At 37.0% G+C, this 20,988-nt stretch overlaps 1 non-coding gene across 1 annotated transcript; it reads left to right on the top strand.

Annotated features, from left to right (window-relative positions):
* The first annotated feature begins 3,958 nt into the window (after positions 1–3,958).
* LOC121206646 (small nucleolar RNA R71) lies at positions 3,959–4,065 on the top strand. Its single transcript, XR_005901731.1, has one exon. It is a non-coding gene; the product is annotated as a small nucleolar RNA R71 (small nucleolar RNA).
* The last annotated feature ends 16,923 nt before the right edge of the window (positions 4,066–20,988 follow it).

Below are 20,988 nucleotides of genomic sequence, written 5' to 3'. Positions count from 1 at the left end.
CTCTTGGACTTACATGGTAAGTTTTCCCTTCTGAACATCAATTAGTGTTCTTCTGGTTGCTAAGAAAGGCATTCCCAAAATGATAGGGACTTCTTTATTTTCTTCAAAATCTAAAATAAGAAAGCCAGCAGGAAAAATAAATTTATCTAGACGTACTAGAATATCTTCAATTTTTCCTTCAAGACGTGCTATTGATAAGTCTGCTAGCTGTATTGTCACTGTTGTTGGTCTAACTTCACAAATTCTCAATTGTCTAAACACAAACATGGGCCTCAAATTTATGCTCACTCCCAAATCACATAGAGTCATACCACAATAGGAATTACCGATGTTACACAGTATGGTAAAGCTTCCAAGGTTTTTCATCTTTGGTGGTAACTTATTTTGTAGGAATGCACTACATTCTTTAGTTAGAGCCATTGTCTTAAACTCTCCCAATCATTTCTTCTTAGAAAGGATATCTTTCATGAATTTCACATAATTCGACATCTATTCCAGAGCCTCTACCAATGGAACATTGATGTGTAATTGCTTAAGTACATCTAAGAATTTCTTAAAGTGTACCTCTTGCCGTTTCTTTTGGAATCTCTGCGGGTAAGGAGGTGGTGGGGTTTTCACCTTAATTGGGTAACTTTTCGAAAGTAGTGTTGGTTCGGCATGTACCTTGGGTGTTGAATCTTCAGGACTACTCTATTGCGGTTGTGCTTCAGTAAGGATCACATGAATAGGATATTTCATAGTGGGAGATTCAACTTCTGATTATGGACAATAACAAGCTTATCTTTGGATTAAAAAACTATTGGTGTAACGCCCCAATTTTTGGGTTTTCTGTGTTTCTGTGATTTTTAAATTTATGTGTGTTCTGGTTGGTTAAAATATATATTTTAGTAGGTTAGTAGGCCTTTGGAAGGCCCAAACTTAAGTTAAATTCATGGTAGTCTTCAGAATTTTAATTTTATGAACAGGTGATGCAATTGGCTTTTGGGCTTTTAAGAGTAAAGGGGTAAAAGATGATACAAAAAGAAGTGTGGTGTAGTGGCAAGGTGGCGCCACTTAGGGGACAAGGAAGTGACGCCATAGAGGAAGCAAGGGGTCCAAGGTTCAAGTCTTGGCTCTTGCAATATATTTTGGTTTTTCTTTTCAATAAATCTAGAAGCAAGTAGGTGCGCTTTAAAGTTTAATGTGTTGGATTTATGACACAAATGAGTTGATGGCCTAGTGGTGGTGGCGTGAGTTGGCATGTGAGAGGACTTTGGTTCGAATCCCTTGGCACGCAAAGGTTGATTATTTTGCTATGTTGGGACGGCAAGAGTTAGTGTTGGTTTTAAACTCTGGTGATGGAGGGATCCCACATCGGGAAGCTAACATAAGAGTAGATGAAGAGCTGGCTTTAAATAGAGCAAACAATGAGGAGAGTAGGCATACCCTTCTTGGCTGATCCCTTTTGCTTTGTGACGTGCTCATTTGGGTTGGGCGTCAGCTAAGAGTGTTTGGAGCGCGGATTAACTACAGTCTCCTAACAGGTGTGTATTTCCCATTACTCTAGCAGTAGGACAGCTATTTTGGGCCGCGATGGGCTGAAATGGGCCATGTGGTCCCAATGGGTCCGTAGGCCCAAGTGGATAAGTTGTAGAATTACTAAAATACCCCTGTAGGGTAGGACTACCGATTTACCCCTAGAGGGTAAAATGACTATTTTGCCCCTCGTGCGTAAATGACTAACTTGTGTGATGACTGGGTTAGTTGACGTGGATTTATGTTAGTTATCATTAATTCATAAGTCTAATGTGTTAGTGATCGATTGTAGGATTATCGCGTGGGAGATATCGTCATCAATCGTCATCAACTAGGTGTGTAAACAACACCCTCCCTTAGACTGAATCGGTAAAAGCCGAAATACCGAAGTGTTGGTATTTTGTGAACTCGCGAGCGTGCGAGCGCTCGTGAGACAGTTGTTAATGAATATGATGCATTTGGATGATTAGAGTGCAGAGTGTGCATTTTCGTGCACAACGGTATTTTTGGGCTTAATGGGCCCAAAACAGGCTAATAGGCCAACGGGCCCACTTTGGTAAAAAGGCGAGGTAAGTACTTCTGATTACCTGGTAAACATTAGAATGAACATGAAACCTTAGCAATAGGTAATAATTACTGAAATACCCTTATGCATACAAAATTACAATTTTACCCCTAGGGTTATTTTTTTTTGAAAAGCATGATGTTCTGTTTCTGTATACGTATGCCATGACATATTATTTCTGTTGCATGGGAGATGGGTTTATATTGATGGAGGAAGCGTTCTGGCAGCCTCGCCACATATATCTGTTCTGGTGACTTCGTCACAATATCTGGCAGCCTCACTGCAATCTGGTGGCTTCGCCACACATATATATATATCTGTTCTGGTGGCCTAGCCACAATATCTATATCTGGTGACTTCGTCACAATATCTGGCAGCCTCGCTGCAATTTCTGTGGTATGCAGCGGTTGGGTGGGTAGAGTAGTCTCCCCACATGGTGTAAGGCTAGTACGGGGGTGTTATGGATGGCTCTGGGTTGCGATTTTTGCATTCATGATATATTTGTTTTGTATCTGCTATGGGCCTATGGGTTTCATTCTAATTTCTGTACTGGGCCAAGGCCCAGATAAGTTTGACTCTGAGGTTTGATCTGTTTTGGGCTATGGTTGGGTTATGTTACACACTGAGTTTACCGAACTCGCCCTTTATTTTCATCTCTGCAGGAAATCCCCAACCATAGCGGGCTTGTAGCTGTGAGGGATTCGGAGTGGCCACATCATCTGCAAAGTTGGTTTTTCTAAGTTAGTTTATTTTTATTATTTTTATATTATGATTTAATTTTGGGTTTTAAGTTGTAATAAGGCCGCTATTTAAATTTCTTTTTTTCGCTATGGTTTTATTTTCTGATTATATTTATACTATGACGAAACTGCTAGTGTTAGCCTGTGCGGGTTTTCAAAATTAATGAACGTTTTCAAGACTCAACAAGCACAACAAATGGATGGCCTAATGATTGATAAACCGGCTTTTCATTCAACCGCTGTTTTTACAAAGACCACCCAAATCACTTAAACCGGCGAATGCATACTAAGTCGTAAGTCCATGTGACACATCAGATCTGGCCATAAAGTCTGGGCTGGGTTTGGGGTGTTACAATTGGTTCCAACACCTTTCCACTCTTCAAAGTAACAGCCTCACACTCTTTTTGTATGTGCTTCTGGAATTATTCATATCACTTGGCAAAGCACCCTGAGGTATGTTTCTTAGCTCATTAGCTAAATGGTTCTCTAAATTACTTAGACTCTCATCTCTGTTAGCCATATATGCTTTTAGTAGTTCTCAAAACTATTTGAAGACTTGACTGGCTAAGGTTTCTACATCTATTGAGAAAAACCTGAAATATGATTTGAACGAGAATACATAGAGGAATTACTTAGACCAATAAATTGATTAACACATGAGAAATTAGGATGATTTCTCCATGAAAGATTACAGTGATTCGATTGTGGACAAAGGGCATTCCTATTTTGATGTTGGTTTCCCACATAGTAAATAGATTCAGGATTGGATGGATGTTCTCTAAATGCGTGACCATCACCATAGTAAGCACATGCAATGTTCTCAAACTGACTTGATTGCTAACATGTCATTTAGTGTTGCAACCCGTTAACATAAATATTCTTCAGAATAGAAGTCATAGTAGATACCTAAGCTTCTAAAGATGTAATAGTGTCAACTTCAAGAATTCTTGCCACTTTTCTTCATATGGCTGCTAGATAAGTAGGCCACTGGTACTTATTACTTGAAATCCTTCCAAGAATCTTATATAGTTCATTGTATGACTATCAAAGAAGAGCTTCATTAGTTGAAATGTCTACTACCATTCTTGTGTGAACACTAAGACCATTATAACAGGTCTCCAGTTGAATGAAATGTGGAATACAATGATGAGGGAACTTTCGTAATAACTTTTTAAATTGTTCCCATGCCTCATACAAGGACTCATCATCGAATTGCTGAAACAAAACAATTTCATTTTCGACCTTAGCATTCTTTCTTCGTGGAAAGTACTTCAGTAGAAAACGTTTTGTCAATTCTTGCCATGTGGAAACAGAACGGGTGTTAAGGAATTCAACCATGCTCATGCATGATCTCACAACAAATATGGGAAAAACTTCAATCTTAAGGCATCTTCAGATAATCCTGGTAACTTGAAAGAGTAACTTACTTCCATAAATATGTAAAGGTGCAAATGGGGATCTTCACCTGGCATCCCACTGAACAGTCCCATTGTTTGCAACATCTGGAACACCACTAGCTTTAACTCAAAATGAGGGGACTCAATCTCGAGTCTTACAATCTCTAGATTGATTTCACTAAACAAAGGCAAACATACTACCTAATCGCTCGATCTCTATCATCAGCAATAATGATCAAATTTCGATTATTATAGGATGCGTCTTCTCTTGGATTTTGATTCATCTCTTTGACTTGTCTTTAGGCTAAACTCTCCATTCTTCTTTGCCCAAAAGTACATTCAATTTCTCGGTCATCTGGCAAAATATTGATAATTCGGTCTATGTTTATAAACCTTGAAAAATCACAAAAATAAATAAGTTAAAATAAAAATAGTAAAAATAAAAATAAACCAAATTGAAAACTAAATATCTTCACAGATAATGACAAATACAACCCTTGAAAACAACACCAAAATCCTTTTATCGCCTAATTATGTGCAACTGTACACATTCGTACAAGTAATAAGTAGTGAGCAAAAGAGTATTGCCTCCACAGGGACTGTTGATTGAATTATTTTTAAAGTTAATTTTAGTTAATTTGGTTCATGGCAATATCATGAAAGAATATCACGAAAAGTTATAATATAATACAACATGAATAAACTAAAATAAAATATTTCACTTTAACAACAATTCATTAGTAGTCATAAAAAGAATATCACAAAAGGTTCATGGTAAAATGAAAATTCATTAAACCCATTTAATTAAGGCATAGGTTCCTCTCAAAGTCCTATTTTGTTCCAAAGTTAATTAGCATATCCGTATGTCAAAAAACTATCTTATAAATCACCCTCATGGGTATTTTCATAGTTTATACTTACACCAATTATCTTCCGAAATTGACATAAATTGCACCATTTAGGTCTTACATCTATTAACTATTACCTCTTCCCAGATTAAATAGTTAATTCAATTACCTAGAAATCTTGGTCATACATTTACAAGTACAAACATGAATTAAACCTAAATGAATGAAATAATCATTTGCACAGAATATTCAGAAAAGAAATACCAATGATGTAACACCCCTAACTCGTCTCCATCCTCAGATTAAGGCTATAGAGTATTACAATACAATTTAGAACATTTAACTTCAAACATAATCAAGTTTACAAATTAAATAATACTATTCAACTATACATGTCAATCAATGTAAAATTACACTTGTGGGCCTTAAATCGAGTCTACGGTACCTTAAAAATAGTTTAGAAACAGTCACGGTCCAATTCGAAATATATCAGAAAGTTCAAAGAAAATTCAAAAAATTTCAAAGGGTCACACGGCGGTGTGGCCAGGCCGTGTGGACATTTGAAATATAGGACACACGGCCATGCCTGTAAAGCCTCGATTTTTGGGCCTGGAAGTATTAGGCCTTGAGTCTGGGTTCGGGTGAAAAATGGCCCGAATAATTTGGATGTTATTATTATTTTTTATGTTTAGTTTAGTAATTAAATAAATTACGAAGGGTTTATGGTGTGGGAAAAAATGCCCAAGTGTAAATTTAATTCGAGAAAATTCCTGAATTTTAAATTTTGGGAGAGAGGGTTCTGGCGATATGGGCTTTTAACGTTGAGGTGGTAAAATAGGACACAAATAAAGCCTTGGTAAAGTGGCAAGATGGCGCCACTAAGTTCCTAAAAAAAAAGGTGTCTGGGAAGGAATTAAAGGTCCAGGGTTCAAGTTGAAAGGTAGGCATATAGTTACTTTTTTTTAGGCATGTGTCGGGCATGTGATCACTTAAGTGAATTTCGGCAAGGGCCTTAAGGAGGTTGGGCCGATTGTTTTAGTTTATATTAGGGTTAGGTTCTTTTCTTTTGTTTTGGAGAATTAGGGTTAGCCACCTGAAAGCTTTCACTGTCATTCATCCTTTCTGAGTTCTCACAAAAGCCGAAAACGCAAATTCCTTCTCCTTGGTGCCGATTTCTTCTTCCTCTCTTTTTCCTCCATTTTCTTTCTTCCGTTTTTCTTTTTCTTCTAGCCAAAACCTTCTGATCACCTTACTCACCTCCTCTGTCAATCCCATCCTCCACAAAACCTCCATAGCCAATTGTCATAAAAGCTGAAATCCCGAAAACTCACTTCTTGTGCCGATTTCTCCAAGCCAAAATCCTTCAATTATTTCTGTTCTTTTTGATCGACTTTCATCTTCTCTAAACCCTTAGTATCTGTCGGCAACATTACTTCAAAGTTATAGCCTCAAATCGTCATCTTCTTCATCACTTAAAAAGCCGAAATACCATAGATTTAGGGACTTATAGCCGAAATTTCAGATCTCCTGGATTCGAGTTCTACTATCGTTTAGAGGATAGATCTGCATCAGATCTGTGTAGAAATCAAAGAGGAATAAGTGGTAAGTGCTCATCACCTCAGATCTAGTCTTATTTTACAATTTAGGAAAGCCGAAGTCCCTAAAAGCTAGGGAGGCTGTCGATTTGGGTATAGGGATTTAAGGGTCTTTAACCGATGATTTATTTTGGTGATTAGTGTCTTCTAGAGGTTTGATCAAAGGCTTGGATCTTTGGAGCAACTAGACTTGGACCTAGTCATCGGTTTTTAGCAAAAAAGTAAGATTCTAAAGGCTTTAGGGGCATGGTTCGAATATGGGTTGCTGAATATTGGGATTGGTTATTGTGGGTTGCAATCTAAGAATTGTGGTAATCAATTGTAGGACATCGTAAGGGATCTTAGTAGCAGTCGTCACGAAATAGGTGTGTATCGAACACCCTCTCATAGTTCAATTCGGCAAAAGTCGACATGCTGAAATTCCAGCATTTCGTGGGCTTGTGACTGTGCGAGTGCTCACAAGATGTTTAGAAATCATTAGATCTGAAATCGCAAAGTGGTAAGTTAGTCGTGTGTGAAATTTCATGCACTTCATTAATTGGGCCTCAATAGGCTAAAACTGAGCCCAATGGGCTCACGGGCCCACACGGGTTAATAAATAAAAAATAATAATAAAAGTATATAATATAAAAAAATAGGCAATAAGTATGTTCTGTTAGACTGTAGAATTGAAACTACTTAAACCGGTAAACTGGTCATAAACTTGGGTTAAATGGGCTTAAATGGCTAATGGGCACTGTAGGGCCCATTAGGGGTTTTAGGGCCCAATGGCTAAAATTGTGAAATTGAGACAAATAAATTATTGCGATGTCAAATGGGCTAGTAAGGACAGTAACATTCGTGAGAACCCTTAAAACTGATAAAATTACTGAAATACCTTTATAGGTGGAAAATTTACAAATTTACCCCTAGAAGCAAAATTACTGATATACCCCTAGAGTTAAGGTTGACCTGAATGCATGCTTGACTGTTACGATTTACTGCATGCCATGTTATTATTATCTGATGCATGGGACTGGGTTATTGATGGAGGAAGTACTGAAAGTGGCTTGACCACGTACTGGAGGCTTTGCCTCAACTTATTGATATCTGAGTAGCTATGCTGCAACTGTGGAGTGTAGGGCTGGGTGGGTTGAGCTATTCCCCACATGGAGTGTAGGGCTAGTACGGGTGGAGTGTAGCGGCTGGTTATAGGCTGGGTTGGGCTTGCATACACGAATATGTCTGTTCTGTTCTGGAATGGGCCTATGGGCCATACTGTTATCGGGAAATGGGCTAAGGCCCAGTTTACTGTATTTCGAAAAGGGCTTCGGCCTAGTACCCACTATTATCTGAATAGGGCTTAGGCCTAATGGGCTTGAGCTGACTTGGGCTTTGGATGGGTTTTCCATACACATTGAGTTTTCCAAACTCACCCCCTTTCTCTTCCATCCTTGCAGGTGAGCCCTAGTTGGTAGACTTGGAGCTGGGCGGGATTCAGAGTGGCCACGAAGATTAAATTTCTTGTTTTTTTTTTAATAAGTTTCAATTAGCTTCCTTTTAAATTTCGCATTTATTTTTGATTATTTCTATTTTGGTTAAAGTTGTAATAAGGCCGCTCTATTGTTTTTATTTTGGGTTTTTAAATTGGTTAGCTCTAGGGAGCGTTTTATAAAAGTTACTTATTTTCAAAATATCACGATAACCGAGCAAAGCTTCTGCAACGTAAATGTTTTCAAAGGAAATAAATATTTTAAATAGACTTAATTTGTTGTTCGTGGACAAGTAATAAGCTTAAAGTGTGGCAATGGATGTGTGCATGTCTAGGATTGGATCATGGAAGAGCTAGGTACTTAAGCAGTCTAATTGACTCGCCTCCTCTTTTCTTGAATCCTACCTGGTGCGCAGCTTCCATTTACTTTAATGTAAAACGAAAATGTTCTTTAAGCACTAAGAAAGATTTTAGATAAAACATGACTTCTCTATTAACGCTTCAATGTGACACGCCAGATTCGGTCATAACATCTAGGCCGGGTTTGGGGTGTTACAATGCCTTAGTTCATTTTTTTGCCCGTGTTACTCATTGACTTGGGTTACACGGCTGTGTCACAAGCCATGTACCAAACCATGTGCAACCTGCACCTAGAATAATAAGGACACACGACCATGTAGGTTGGTCGCGTGATGCACACAGTAGTGTGACAGCCTGTGTCCCACGCCGTGTGTTACTAAGTTTGCCCCTAAAATAAGCCATTTATAACCGAATTACTTTAAGTTCCAAGACACACCAAAAATACAATTCTACAAGCCTTCAAAACACATTCAAACAGAGTCAAACATCCCAAAACAATCAACCTATGTGCCTAACCAATGTGCCATCATTGACACCACCATTTAAATACTTAAACAATCCAATATTTAGACTATGATATGAAGTTATAAGCATATATCAATTGGATGCTTTTAAGTTCAAAAACTACCTTAGATTCAAGTCAAATCATCCTTTTTCTCTTCTCATCCATTTACATTCAAATATACCATAACTTAACACCTAAATAAGGTTTATACTAAATAACCAAACAACATAAAAATTCTATAAACACACAATATATTGATAGGATCACATTTAGCCATTACAAAACATAAACATTATTTCATCCATCTAACAATTATCATATACATGACCTATTCAAAACGTAGACAACTTCACCTATTACATTCCATATAAGCAAAAAAATACACTCAAAAACTACCAAAAGATCATTTGATAGTGCGATTTCTTCGGGCTCATTCGATCGCTTGATTTTCAACAAAATGTTATCTAGAAAAGAATAAGGCAAAGAACATGAGTAAGATTTTGTAAAGCTTAGTAAGTTCGAAAATTAAAACGATATAGCTTAGCGAATTAAAAATATCAATTCAAATAATAAAATTAATAATCAATGTTTCCTGTCAATCACAGTTCACAATAGGTGACTATACTCATACAAGAATATGATCATTCATTCAAACCCTAATGCTATCAGAAATTTATGAAGTATCTTTCCATAATTCAATAACAAGTCATTTTTCAATAGAAGAAATGCCCGATGAATGATAAATGGATATGAGTACACAACTATCCATCCGAACACGCCAAACACTCACACAAGCCAAGCCAATCGATAACATGCCTTGGTACCATGTGCCTAACCCGTAGGCTAACATCCCTCTTGTAACACGCCTCAGCACCAAGTGCCTAGCCTGTAGGCTAGTATCCCTCTTGTAACATGCCTCAGCACCAAGTGCCAAACCTTAAGTGTAACACCCCTAACCCGTATCCATCGCTGAAATAGGGTTACGAGGCATTATCGATCAATCACAACATAAATCATTCATTTTTACATAAACAATAATAAAATATAATCACAATGTCCCTTATAAGGCTCTACGACACCTTAAAACATGCTTCTAAGAGGTTCAGGACTAAACTGATAACATTAGCAAACTTTAGGAAACACATAAAATTTTCAAGCATTCAAGGGTCATACGCTCGTATGAACAGGCCATGTGAGGTCATGGGTCGTGTGAAAACAGGGCATACATACTGACTTGCACCACACGGCCGAGGACACACCTATGTGAAATCTAGAGGGGTTACTGACTTGGGTCAGACGGCCAGCCACACGCCCATGTGCCAGCCCTGTGCCACACACGGCTAATAGACATGTTCGTGTGTCTAGGCCATGCCAAACTTGTAGGGTATACTGACTTAATTCGAAGGGCTACCCAGCGGTCATACGGTCGTGTATCAAGGCCATGTGTCACACATGGTCAAGCCACACGCCCGTGTGTTTGGCTATGTGGAGTGAAAATAGGCTTGGTTGAAGCCACATTTCTCACCCTTTCTCAAGCATACCTAACCACAACATTTGTACCAATTCAATACATTAATAGACAACCAAAAATGCTATTTCTTACACATTTTATGCCATTTATAAATCATCCTCTTAACTACTCAAATTCATAGCCAAAACATACCAAGTCAATATGCCAAATCCACATATTACTTTACTAATATCCAAATTTAGACATAACCCAAATCATCAAGCATTTACTAAACCAAAATGGCATCCAAACATCATCTTAATTTATACATAAACTTACCATTTCTCAAACCATAACACATCATTAACAATTTACTAAATACTTATCCATCAACCCATCAAAATGACCATATCAAGCCTAGCAAAACATAAGTCATCATAAATACATCACATATCACATATTAACTCATAACATAGGGCAAATTCAACTTCATCAACAACACCATTTACAAGCCAACTTACATGGCTAAATTCAAAGTTCAAAACAAGCCAAGATGACACTAGCCTACACATGCCATATACCATGTATATACATAGCTTTAAAAGTACCAACAAGATGACCTATAGTGTGATGATGTTTCCCGATGATCCTCGAGTTTGAGCTTGTTTCGATAATCTATAAAACAGGGAAAGAACACACAAAGTAAGCTTTAAAAGCTTAGTAAGCCATATACAAGTAAAGTCATCATATGAATATTTGCATATCAATTCAAATATGCTAACCATAGCTAAACACATACAAGTTCAGAAACCTTTCTCAGTGTACACATATTCAATATCATAATTGAATTCATCAAATACTTCCCTTTTCAATACTCGCATGAATCTCATACGTACCTGAGCCACTTAACTCATTCACACATTCTTTCTCGACTAGACTTTTCTTGTTAAACTGTTTGAAATCGAGAAGGATACACGGAAGTCACATAAAGCTCGTACAATGCCATATCCCAGATATGATCTTACATGTTATCACATATCGATGCCACTGTCCCAGACAGGGTCTTATACGAAATCATATAACGATCCCAATGTCCTAGACATGGTCTTACACGTAATCACAATACAATGCCAATTTCCTACACATGGTCTTACATGTAATCACATCTTGGTAATCCTAATGTCATGATATCTATACTATTCCTAAGGTTCGTACGGGACTTTCGGATGTCGTAACTCTGTCAATTCTAGGTCGTAATTGCTCGTTCGACATTCATAGCAATTCAATAAAAAATGAACATCTATAAATAAATTTAAAGGTATTTATTTGCATATGAACTTACCGCAGTCGTAGAAATAATGAAACTAGACGATTAATCGAGTATTTTGTTCTTGCCTCGATCTAAGTCTGAGTTCCTCTTTTCTTGATCTATATAATATCAAATTCAACTTGTTTATTCAACCACACATTCAATTTAATCGAAAAATACCTATTTGGGTATTTTTTCACTTTAACCCTTAAAGTTTCATATTTTTAAATTTAGTCCCCAAATTCACAAATACACAAAATTCACAAAATTCAATTTAACCCATGCTTAGCCAATTTATACTTGAGTCCCTAACAGCCCAAAACTTTCATTTATTTTACATTTTAACCCTTCAATTTACAAATTTCACAATTTAATCCTTATTTGACATTTTTGTCAAAAAATAACTTTACAAAACACTAAAATCTATCAACAATTAATCATTTTCCATCATCAACATTCAAAAATATCGAGCTATCATCAATGGCAACTCACAAATTCCTCAACTAATTTAGAAATTAGGGTACGGGCTAGCTATAATATGAAGCAACGATCACAAAACATAAAAATAATAAAAACCGGAGCTCAAAACAGACCTCAAACAAGAACAACAATGGCTGAACCCTAAAACAACATGTTCTTCCTCTTTTTGTCTTGATGTTCGGTTATGGATGATGATAATTAAGCATATAATTGTTTTTATTTTATTTAATATAACATAGATCATTAATTACCATTTTATTTGTAACACCCCAAACTTGGCCTAGAAGTTAGGCTCGAATCTGACGTGTCACATTGAAGTGTTTTTTGAAAACCATGTTTTCATTGAAAACCTTTCTTATTTGAAAACTTGAGTAAAATCCCAGTTACGTTAGTTTATTTTACAAAGTGGTACATTTAAAAGTTATTAATTCTATTCCCAAACTTTCTTTTAAGTTGCGGAAACTAATTTTAAAAGCAACTGATTTACGAAAACGTGATGTTAAAAACTAAGTTGTGAAACTGTTCCGAGAATGTTAAGAAAACATAATGTTGTTTAAAAACAATTATAAATCGAAGTATATAAAATCGAAAGTTAAAATTTAGAAACTCTAAGAGGCCTTATTACAAAAGTTGAAAACCCAAAATGAAATCTAAAACATAAATAAAGTCCAAAGGCAGTCCTGTGGCCATCTCTGAGTCCCTCGTAGCACCGATCCTCCTAATGCTGGGGATTACCTGCATAGTTAATAAACGGGGTGAGTTTATGAAACTGAGTGTGTAATCCCCTTACTAGAGTAGAAATCAGTGTACCGAAACAAAAACAAAAATACTCTAGGCCAGAGCCCTTTAACAGCAACAGTATGGTCCCTTAGAGCATATATGGACCAAAGCCCATTACAATATTATTTGGGTCTACAGCCCATAACAGAATCAATTGGGCCTAGCCAACACCAATAACAGAACAAGTGGGCCTAAGCCCGATACAATGACAGATCTCATAAACAGATATGCAACAGTATGAGGATGCATCCCACCATGATCCAGCCAACACACCACTCGTACCAACCCTACACTTACGTGGGGAAAAAATAGACCCACCCAACCAGCACACCAATGTTAACACCGATTGCAGCACTAACCAAAATCGCAGCAAAGCTGCTAGTATATATGCTACTCTAAGCCTTTAGTAGCGGTATTATAATTGGCACAAAGCCATAGGTAACTGTATTATGTTTGGCACATAGCCATCAGTGACGGTAATATAATCGGCACATAGCCTTGGGTAAATATGATCAGCATAGAGTTATCAATAAGTATGTTAGGCATATAGCCATGGGTAAATAATTTTGGCACAAAGCCATAGTCAAGATGGTACAGAGCCATTTTTAGGTTGGCATAGAGCCATAATCAGATTAAGCAGCACTAAGCCGTCTATCGGTCCACAGTCGTCTCGTGTGACCCGTGCGACCTTAACAGATCAGTACTGGATCCTCAGTCGTCTTGTGCGACCCGTGTGATCCTATTAGAACTTCCTCCGTATCAATGTCCCAACCCACTGCAATATTTCGTGTATGTCATGCTCTATCATCACACGTGTATGCCAAATGGCCATGCTCAGTAACAATCATTTAAACATATATTAAAAGCATATCAATCGTACAACCACCGTCAAGTCAGTTAAAACATAGTCATACGATCATAGTCAAATTGGTTAAATTCATAGTCTAAGTTGGTCATTTACCCACAAGGGCAAAACAGTCATTTTACCCTATAGGGGTATTTCGGTAACTTTACACTACAAAGGGTATTTTGGTAATTTTACAAAATGGGGGTATTTTAGTAATTTTACAAGTCAGGGGTATTTCAGTAATTTTACAAATTAGGGGAATTTCGATAATTTTATAACCCGGTGGTATTTCAGTAAGTTTTACAAGTTGGGGGTCTTAACGACCCAACCGAGGGTCCATTGTTGCCTTGAGCAACCTAAGTAACTTAAACAGACATAACGATGCAAGTGGGCCTAAGGCCCATTACTAGACCCAAGTGGGCCCACATGCTTGTGTGGCCTATTTACTCCAAATTTGATATGGCTATGTGTACACCATAGCCCGGTTCATTAATAGTCACTTACCGTAGATTTTATCTGTGTGGGCCCACGAGCCCATTGGGCCCACACGACCTATCTTAGCCTATCGAGGCCGAAAACAACTTAAGTCATGTGCGCGACATGACAAGTCTATCTATTTCCCACTTAACAGTAAAATTTACCCACGCGGGCCCACGGGCCCATTGGGCCCATATAGCCCATTTAACCCAGAACTATTCACGGCTATATGGAACGACGTAGCCCAGTCCAAAACTTACCACATAACATACATTTTATCTGTGTAGTCCCACAAGCCCATTGGGCCCATACAACCCAGTCCGGTCCAACGTGGCCTAGAATGGCCTATGCCATGTACACGACATGACAAACCCAACCATATTCCACTTAGCAGTTGATTTGACATAAGCGGGCCCACGGGCCCATTGGGCCTATTCGGCCCATTTCGTGGCCCACTACAGCCTAAGCCCATGAATTCGCTCGTGGTGACCTTCCTTGTCGTATGCCTATGTTCCGTGAGCTAGGTTCACCGCACGTGCGATTGCACGTTCGTGTGGCATCATAAGCCATATTTCTGGCTTTTCGAAATTTTGCCGATCTACAGTCATAGCAGAGTAAACAATGCATACATTTTTGAATTTTCAGCCGATTATCAAAACAAGGCATACGGTTACGCACATATTTACGGCCTTTATGCCTATTACCGCTTACAGAGTACGGATACACACCTAATTGTGAAAAGTGAGCAAATCCCACGATGCTAAACCTAGATTCAATCATAATCACACGTTAGTCCTTTAATCATTAAAATTCACACCCTTACATCGCACCTGATTCCAAAATGGTACTGACTGCCTACCTTGAATAGCAACCGATTCCTCTCTTTAACCACCGATCAAAGCCGCCTTCCAAAACTTGAGAAAATCTATAAAACATTACCACCTTGTTAACTAAGACCGTGAATGACGAAGATTAGAAACAAAAGAACAACAATTTACCACTACTTAAAAGTATTTGGCCTCCTAAGGTACACTTTAGGATTTGAATCCCACAAAAAATAGTCACACTCTTATCGGAAACAGTGGATGAAGATAGTGTTAAGGAGGAAACTTGTATCGAAAAAGAGAGAAAGAGGGAGAAGAGTAGTCGTGAACCCAAACAAAATCAATTACCTTACTCAAGTGTAGAGGGATTCGGCTCTAAACAAAAAGACAATCGACAAGCCAAGAAAAACCGAAAGAGTGACGAGGGAGAGGAGGTAAGTGCTATTCGGCTAAACCATAAAGAAAGAAAATGCAATTGGGAGAAGGAAGAAAATAGGAGAAGAGACCAAAAGCTATTCGGTCATGCAAAACCAATGAGAAAGGGAGAGGGTGGAGAAGTTCGGTTTAGAAATGAAAGAAAAGAATAGCCACAAACACGTAAGAACAACTCCTATATTTGACCTTTAAATTCTATACTAAAATGGCAAAGAGGTAGAAAGGTTGCACGAACAGTAAAATTCCAGAATATGCACGGCAATACAAAGAAAAGAGGAAAAAAATTGAAAACAAAGAAAACCTGAAATGGCACAAAAGAATTCGGCACTCTAGGAAAAAGAGTCCTATGACCGAATTTGCACAATGGGAGTTCAAATTTTGGCAACCAACCCTTCCCATTTCAAATTCCCTGATTTTCTCCTTGAATTAAACTACCAGCCAAGTTTGCACTGCAAACAAACTCCTTCATCCAAATCTTCTTCCCTTAAAACACTCCCTTAAATCACTCAACCTTCAATTCAAATTTCCTTGAAACACTCATGACCAAGTCATCCACAGAGTCTCAGTCCAACTCCACCTCCTTCTATTGCCATCAGTAAAAATAATCTCTATTCGCACAAGCGGGGATTCGAACCTTAAACCATTAGCTCACTTGTAACGCCACTTCCACTAGACCACATTGCACCTTGTGATATAAATTCATCAAAAATATTCTTAAAGCCTACCCACTAACATCAAGGCTCCTTTAAGAGAAAAACATAAATTTTTTCTAAAGCCCAGGTTTGAACCCAGGACTTCTCCAACACTCCCAAACACTCCTAATCACTTAACCACTGCAGCAGACAATCAATTGTGTTATTTCTTCCATACATAAACTTTTACATGCAGTCTCCTAATGGCTCCTATGCACAAGGCCCAATTCTTCTAGGCCCAGAAATTTGGGGTGTTACAATTCACCCCTCTTTAAAGAAATTTCATCCCCTAAATTTCCAACTAACAGGGTAGTTACCGTTGCCCACTCTCATCCAAATAACACCAATACACTTTCAACTTAATCTTGAAACCTCTTACACCTAACCAAACATCTAACCATATAAGAAAACAGATATTTATCATACATGCATACGATTTCAATATCCAAACATCACATCCAAACAAAACACGCCTGACTTAAAAGAAACTATGCAATCCTGAACCCGATGCTCCTTAGATCTGTATCTGAGACATGCTCTTGTCTTCCTCCGGCATTCACTCGGATGACGCCTTTTACAATGCTCGCAAGTTGAAAAGCTAGGACGCGTCTTAACACATTTCACAAAATGAGGCTCTTACTTCAACGGACAACGATCTCTTTTCTTGTTGCAATCCAAGCACCTAGCCTAATGTTTCACCATTCACCTTAACTCTTGCCTCAAACACTTCTTCCATCACTTTCCCTACCAACCGGGTCAGTGCCTCTGTACCAAGCTCCGGGTTATCGCTACCTGAAGAAGGCGAACTTACCTTGATTTCTGTCTCCTGAACAATCTTAGGTTCCAGGGAAACGGACAGCTCCTCATGACCTCGCTTGCCTTCGAAATACATTACAGTACTGTTGCTCGCTTAAGACTCTACACTTCGAGAGCACATAAAAATAAATAAATACAAAAATCTAATTTTAAATATAGTCTAATATCTAAAGAAACTTACGGATTCGGCGCCGGACACTCGGTAACCCACACTTTCAGGAAATCATTCAGAAAACATTTTGAATACTCCAAACCTTTTCAAATCCTTTAAAAAAAATCTTTCAAAAATTCAATTTTTAAACCCAATCCACAGCCGAGTTTTGCAACCTGACTCTGATACCACTAAATGTAACACCCCAAACCCGACCTAGAAGTTAGGCCCAAATCTGATGTGTCAAATTGAAGTGTTTTTCGAAAACCATGTTTTCATTGAAAACCTTTCTTATTTGAAAACTTGAGTAAAATCCCAGTTACGTTAGTTTATTTTATAAAGTGGTACATTGAAAAGTTATTAATTCTATTCCCAAATTTTGTTTTAAGTCGTGGAAACTAATTTTAAAAGTAACTGATTTACGAAAACGTGATGTTAAAAACTAAGTTGCGAAACCATTCCGAGAATGTTGCGGAAACGTAGTGTTGGTTAAAAATAGTTATAAATCGAAGTAAATAAAACCCAAAGTTAAAATCTAGAAACTTTAAGAGGCTTTATTACAAAAGTTGAAAACCCAAAATGGAATCTAAAACATAAATAAAGTCTAAAGGCAGTCCTGTGGCCATCTCTGAGTCCCTCGCAGGACCGATCCTCCTAATGCCGAGGAATACCTGCACAATTAATAAATGGGGTGAGTTTATGAAACTCAGTGTGTAATCCTCTTACTAGAGTAACAGGAAGTGTACCAAAACAGAAACAAAAGCAGTCTGGGCCAGATCCCTTTAACAGTAACAGTACGGTCTACTTCAAAGCATACGTGGGCCAAAGCCCATTACAATATCATTTGGGTCACAGCCCATAACAGAATCAATTGGGCTTAGCCCAAACCAATAACAGAACAAGTGGGCCTAAGCCCAATATAGTGACAGATCTCATAAACAGATATGCAATAGTATGAGGATGCATCCCACCACGATCCAACCAACACACCACCCGTACCAACCCTACACTTAACCCCTGAAGCGAATACACAATTGTGTTATTTCTTCCACACATAAACTTTTATGTACAGTCTCCTAGCGGCTCCCACGCACAAGGCCCAATACTTCTAGGCCCAGGAATTCGAGGCGTTACATTATCCCTTAATTAAAACATTATAAATCACATAATTCAAGGCCATTTGTGTCCATCTCCACTATCAATGGTCTAATATCAACTGAAGGGACCTTCCAATTAAGAACTTTTAACTTATAGCATGCTACTTTTTCTTTTTACTCGATTTAGTCCTTTCGTCAAATTAAGCACTCAAACGCTAAAATTATTTCACGAAATTTTCACACATATATAACCACATGCTATAAACACCAAAAATAATATTAAAATAATCTTTTAACCTCAAATTTGTGGTTCCAAAACCACTGTTCCGATTTAACTAAAACCGAGCTGCTACATTAAGGCTTTACATCCGCCCTCGATAACAGGCCAGAAACACTATAAGTATAACACGATACTCCACGACAAATGCAGGACTTCGGTATATTCAATGAAAATGAAATAAATAGAAATCATCATGTCGTCTCAAATTAATCCCGTATAGCATGCACTATAACCTATTGGTATGTCAATCGTACTCTATCCTACGTTTATCCGGCATAGGAGATAACTTCACTAATCAGTGTTATATACAATTCACTATTTCAATTCTCATCACTTTAACATTGAATATATGAAATTAACAGTCAACAATCAAGTTTTTCACACAATATGCATCACAAAACATATTAAATTAAATAGAACGAATTTACCAGGACTAAACTATAGTAATGGCAAAAGTTCTAGGCCTATTTCGCAACTTTCCTTTTTCCTCGATTATCTACTTGATCTTGATCTATAATATAATTTATTTCAAATATTAACCTCAATTTCATATACTATTCAATTTAATACATATAACTTCTTATTTAAAATTTTTCACATTTGCCCCAAACATTTACACTTTATTCAAATATGCCCCTAGAATAAAACAACATTAATTCCACAATTAACCTTATACATCCACTAAGTCGGATGTTTAACTATTTTGAACCAGCAACAAAACCTTTGGAATTTTAAAAGAAACATTCTAATTTTACATACTTATAATGAATCCTTAAATTTAGAATTTACTTAAAAATTGCTTTGCAAACTCAACAAGAATCATCACCAAGCTTCAACCCAAACAAAATACAACTAAAAAGCTCCAAAAATTTCAATGGTATAATTTCTATACTTTGATGATTTCACAACTTAACCCCCAAATTAGCTAGATTTCATTACAATTAGCTCAAAACTTAAAATTCATGATAAATAAACCAAGAAAATACTTGCATGCACTAAGAAAAGGAAAAACTGAAGCTCTTGATCTTAGAACAATGGTTTTTTGGCCAAACAATAAAGAGAGAAAAAAGATGATAACCCCCACTATTTTTTTTCTTATAATTATATATATTATGATATAATACATTATTATTAATTTAATCGTAAAAGAATTAATATATATAATATATAAAAATTCACTTATTAACCTCCTCACTATATAAAAATAGTATAATTACTATGTAAAGAGGGTTTAATTGCATAATTGGTCCTTCAATTATTTTAAAATTTTAACTAAACAAGATTAATTTCAATTTAACCCTAAACTAATTAGGAATAAATAAACAAATAGCCCAAACCATGGTTTAATCACCATTTTGGTCCCTTTACTATTTCAAATCTATATCGATTAACTCTTACCTCTTTTACAATTTAATCCTTTTACCTTAATTTACTACCAAATCACTAAAATTTCTAGACTGAACTTCAATACACCAATATAGTAACTCCGTAAATATTTAATAAAAATATTTACGGGCTTGATTTACGGACTTGACTCCTAGGGACAACAACTTGCACTTATCTATTCGTTCAATTTATAAAACTCATTAAATTAGAGTTCAATATAATATTATAATTGACTCGTAAATATTAAATAATAATATTTATAGACTCACTCATTGAATTTGTGGTCCCAAAACTACTATTTTTTTACGCCACTAAAAAACTAGTTGTTACAAATTAACTCATATCAAGATTCATATCCATTTTCAATAAAAAAAATTGATTCATGTCATATTAAACTAAAAATATAAAGATATGATGCAATCTTGTCTCCCAACAATAAAAACAATAATTTAACAATAAAGAGAAAGGTAAGAAAGAGTAGCTGAGGGGGCTAACCATGATCATTTCACAATGCGAAGAGTAAACAGTTGAATGCAGGGGGTTATCTACAGCTGCTCCTTGCAACTTCCCATGGTGGCTTTCCTCATTATCTTTAGGTTAAAGTCACCTAAACATCTTCAAGTCAATCTCCTAGCTCTTCTCATTTCAGTAAGTGATTGCCTTATTTTGTGAAATCAAAGCATTTAGCAAGCCATGAGTAGGGCAAGAACACTTAAGAAAGAATATTTGAAAACAATTGGTTTCCCTAAATGATGAATGGAAATCCCCTTTTATAGGTGATGAGACCATGCCAAAAATAGCGAACAAATCTCCCCATAACCTCCCCGCTTTATGTCGTCCATTGGTTAAGGGAGAGTGGTTGCTTCCTTGCTAAATTTAGAAAGAATGTTACCTTGATTTCCTCCATTTGTGGTGTCATCCCTTGGTGTGAGAAAGACTGAGTCTTCCACGCTATTTTTAGCACGAAA

The sequence above is a fragment of the Gossypium hirsutum genome, chromosome A01, assembly GCF_007990345.1.
Source record: "Gossypium hirsutum isolate 1008001.06 chromosome A01, Gossypium_hirsutum_v2.1, whole genome shotgun sequence".
NCBI classification, from domain to species: Eukaryota; Viridiplantae; Streptophyta; class Magnoliopsida; order Malvales; family Malvaceae; genus Gossypium; species Gossypium hirsutum.
Note: the sequence above shows the minus strand (reverse complement) of the source record. Positions and strands in the feature narration are given on the sequence as shown.